Consider the following 4,862-nt stretch of genomic DNA (forward strand, 5'->3'; position numbering starts at 1 on the left):
AGAGGGCACCGGCAGAAATCAGCCAAAGAACTTGCTGCTTGAAAAGGACAGCAGTTTTGATAAGGTTCACTACAATTTCATTTGACACTGGATTTCTGATATGTGACCACCATGAGCAGAGCTAGTGGCTCAGCATCAGGCATGTAAATGTTGCCATCCACCTCATGCTCATGCACAGTCATCTGAATATTACTTTGCCGACTCCCTCTCTGCAGGTATGTGATGACACACTATCTGGGGGAGGGATAACATCAAAATATGTGAACTGCACATCAAATCTTGATGCTTAGAGCACCAAAATAACAGTTTCCTTTTCAAGTGGAGACACTAAAGAGTTCCTGCTGAACTACTGCAGTATTGGAGGAGGTAAGAGCATGGCAGAGGATCCATCTTTTTCCACATGGCAGCTCTGCAGTTGGTCTACTCAGAGCAGCAGCGTTTTGAGATGAAGAAGAAACTTGTGGAAAGAGAGTTGAGAGGGGACTAAAGTCACTTCGATCTCATCTGATTCTTGATATACAACAATAGAATGTCAGGACAAAAGGTTTTGCATTATTTTTTTTTCTAAAATTCAGGGAAGTTGCCTTGGTTACCCATTCTTCTTCAGACAGACACTGTGAGGTAAGAAGTTGACTTGACTCTTCTTTTCGAACCAAAAGGCTGAAATTTCTTTTCCTGTGTATGCACTTATCTCACCAGGTGCACAACCACGTGAACCCCATCGCAGCTCCCTGTAGCCTCAAAGGGCACCGCAGAACTGACAGCAAACCTCTCAGCATTACAAGGAGGTGCAGCACTGAACTCACCGGTGACTGCTGTGACAGACACAGATGCCCGAGCACCAGAGCTACTGAGACTGGAAATTACAAAGTTTGTGAATCTAGGCCCTGTTTACTCAGCTCGCCCTTAAATCAAGTTTCACATTGGAAAAACGTGCCAAATGCTGTTACTTTTGTCATTTAATACGTTGTGACTTAACAACATTGAAAAATCCCCAAGGCACATGTTATGCCAATTAGTTTGCTTTCGATAGCTGAATACATCTGAATAATAAATTCAATTACAATCTCTGTGTGTGTGTGTAATGGAAATGGGGTGACATGAGGCCATGATGATGTTTATTTATCTGTCTGAGCATAATACACTTAATGTGAGAAAAAAAGGTAGAAAATATTATCGACTTCACTGCAGAAACAAGAGTGAATTCCTGCACTTGGGAGCTCTGACTGTGCTGGTGCTGCAGAGCCCTGAGGGCCTGATGAGAAGCCAGTGAGACTGGCAGGGACTTCCCATCACCTTCCACAGGCCATGGCTCAGGAGATGGGCTCATGCCCCAGTAATGATAATATTGTTGTGAGGAAATATGGTCAGAGTGACAATTTTTTTTCAAGGCAGCAGAATATATCCCATAGAAAGACCAGCCCGGTGGTTGGTTCCAGAGAGCAAAGCAAAACCTCCAAAGCCTCCTTTTACACTAACTTAGAGGTTTCCTACTGAGAGTTTCACACAGGGAAGTGCAGCCATGCCCATTTCTTGAACATGCCTGAAAGAACTGGAATTCTCTTAGAGAGCTCAACTGGTTTGTGATACATCCCTATTCAAAACTCTGAGGTAAAAAAAGAGATGTTTTGTGAGTTATAATGTGTCCTCTTTCTGATTTAAATTAACCTAAATTCCTTTATTTTAATTTTTTTTAGTTTCTACTTTTCTTATTTTATTTCAAAAGTCATAGGAAAATCAAAATAACAGTCTTAAATAAAACTTGTAATAATTTGTTCTTTATACTATGTAAATATATTAACATGTGTTGAAATCACTTTCTATAAAGATAAATGAGTATAAAAACTGTATTCTCAGCTCAGGACAGAATATTTAATTTATCACACGTGCATATACCATGAAAACATAAAAATTTTCCTAATTCATTTTACCACTATTGACTATTCTGAAAGCATGAAAATGCTTTGAGCATTGGAGTAAACACAAACAAAGTGTAAGGAAAATCTCGCATTCCTTTCGGTCCTTCCTGACTGACCTGATCACTCTTTGTAATAACCTTATATTTAATTATGATGCAAATAATTGCACTAAACATTGCATAAACTTCATACTAATCAATTTAGGGCACGAGAAGCAATTCCAGTTGTTGAATCCCTATTTATCAACTTTGCCATAAATAAAAGAGAGGACGCTTTAAAGCACTCACTGAAATTAAGGAAGCCTGAAGGCAGTGCTGCTTTGCAGCTGTCCATGCAGCCCTGTTGGTTTATGCCAGCTCGGAGGTGTCCCCTGGTGGTTATAACAGTAGCAGGAGCACCCACTAACTGTCCAAATCTTTCCTGAGAGATTAGATCAAATGCTCCAAAATGTTTAGATTTAGGTAAAACTTGAAGATTATAATTAAAACAAAACCAAAATGAACAAACAAACAAACAAAAATGAAAAAATGGAAAAAGCTTTTATGTGATGAGGCTTTTTCTTTCTTTGTTGCAGAAGAAGCTGCCACACCTCTGTGGGTTTTCTGCATCGTCTAACACATCCCTTGCTATGCCAGGGACCTAGTGTGACACCCTGCTCTTTATCTGGCCACATTACACATGCTTTGGTTATATTTTGCTTCCAAATAGGAAGTACTGGCAAATATTTTGTGCCCTGCAATGCTTAGGTGTTTGCAGTGTAATACAAACCCCATTCCCATTACATGATTAGCAGCCCCTGGAATAGTTTGCAGTGGTGACGGTGCTCCCTTCCGAATCTGCTTTCCCCAAAATATTTCCTTGCAGAAGTAAGCTTTATGATCTTGGCTTTTGGCACATCCTGTGCAAAGCTATGCTTACTCAAACATATGCTATTTACTACACTATTGCTGCTCAAAACAATAAGAACAAACCTAATATTGTTGTGCAGCAGAGGAATTTCAGGTCAGAGATGTGAAGCCCCATCTCACTGATACTTATTATAGAGAAAATCACTGTAGGGTAAACATTGTCCAGGTTAAAAGTAGAGAAGGAATATGGACAGAAGGACAGAACAAATCAGCGTCTTAGGAATACTTGACAATGTGACCTTTGCTCTGTCTATTCTACTGACACTTTGTTCCTCATCTTTAACTGAAAATACACATCCGAGGCTTGAGGGGATAGTAGGGTATAAAGTTTTTATTTGAGCTTTCATGGTATGACATGCCAAGAGAAATACAGCACTCAGGTCATCTCAAATTAGTGCCAATAAAACTTTTATGTACTCTTTCTGAGTACTTAGATGATGCTCTCACCTCGGTGCTAGTCAAGAACCATGTAGCATCCAAGTGCCTTGCTGCATCCCCCTGCCATGATTCTGTGCCTGTTTCAGACGTTTTGGGTTCTACTACCCTGGGAGCAACAAAAAGCTACCAAATCAAAATGCTAATAATGTTTTGAAATTATTTTTGAAACAACTTTTTATCTCTCTGCCTGGAAAGCAAATACTTCTATTTGTCCCAGGCCTTGTTGTCCCAGCCATGCAAAATGCCAAAGGAGGGTCTCCAATAAAGGAAATCTCAGTGATGGAAAGCAAAATATCCACTGGTGCTTTACTAGACTATTGTGAGTGCCTCTGGGGCAGGCTGACATTGAGGTGCAACCTTACCTCAGGCCACTGGCAAAACCCATGGCACCAGCTCTGTCCAGCTGTTCACAGATGCCTGACCAGGAGCAAGGATTTTGGGGAGGCCAATGTGCACAGGCAACAGGGTTCATCTGACACTGGATATTCAGGGCATGGTCCTAACCACCCTTTGCTTACTGAATCTAGCCTAAAGGGGATGGGAATAGGTTTTCTGAGCACAAGAATCTGATGGTATTAAGATCTACACAGACGTTTTTAGAATTAGAAATAAATGCTATATATTACAGAGAGGAACTGAAAATATCCCTGTTAGGGTGGATGTACTTCAAACACTGTGCATTGAAAAGCATTGAGTTTTAAACTTTTGAATAGTGTCAGACTGAATATTACCTTTTTTAATGTGGGGAAAGAGTTTAGTATGAGAGAAAGAGAAAAAAAAAGGAAAATCGGTAATGAAGAAAGGCTGTTTCCATGTGCTGAGTCCTTGAAAATTAGAGTTAATCCTAGAGAAAAGGAGTCACAGGTAAAGGGCAGGTACATAAATCATTAGCACATTAATCTATGCATAACTTCCTATTTACTGTGGCTGCCTGAGGAAGCTTAATTTATTCTCCCTATGCTCACAGAATAACAACTGTTTTGGTTGGAGGTCTTTCTAATCAGTTGTCTGCATTTGGTTTAGGATACTTATCCAGAAATACACTCCCTGATGAAAAAAAGGCCAACCCCATTTCTCCTCCATGTTTAATACATTTTTTCAAAGGAAACTTGTCTCTGTGAAAAGATCACCAAGCAGGGATCCAAAAAATGATAAATAGTACTGAGCTCTCAGGCTTAACACTCTCCTTGGTCTTTCTCATTTCATTCTGCCCCAGCTGTTTGCACTGGTGGTGTAATGAATAGGCTAATTACTACAAGTTCATTGCAACTGCTGTTTTCTTAAGTATGAATTGGGTACTGAAACCCAAGGTCATCACTGTGCCTGGTAGCCCTTCCTCTAGCTAATGTTGCCAGACTTAAGTGTCTTGTTTTCAGATGCATTTAGTAAGTTTTAGCATTAGCACCAAAAATGTCTAGATTTTAGGCTTGCTTTGAGTTGTCCTTGTTGTTGTTTAAATCACAGTGCTCCAGCTGTTTCAGGGAATTAAAGGAAAGTGCTGGTAGTGAAAAAAATGCAGTATGACAGAGGAGGTCATGCTGTGTCAGCAGCATGTACTGACCACTGTCAGGAAAATCTACCCACTCAAGTGTCCTAC

The sequence above is a fragment of the Empidonax traillii genome, unplaced genomic scaffold (assembly GCF_003031625.1).
Source record: "Empidonax traillii isolate 1590-97213 ecotype Southwest subspecies unplaced genomic scaffold, ASM303162v1 scaffold1:size7828297, whole genome shotgun sequence".
Lineage (NCBI taxonomy): Eukaryota > Metazoa > Chordata > Aves > Passeriformes > Tyrannidae > Empidonax > Empidonax traillii.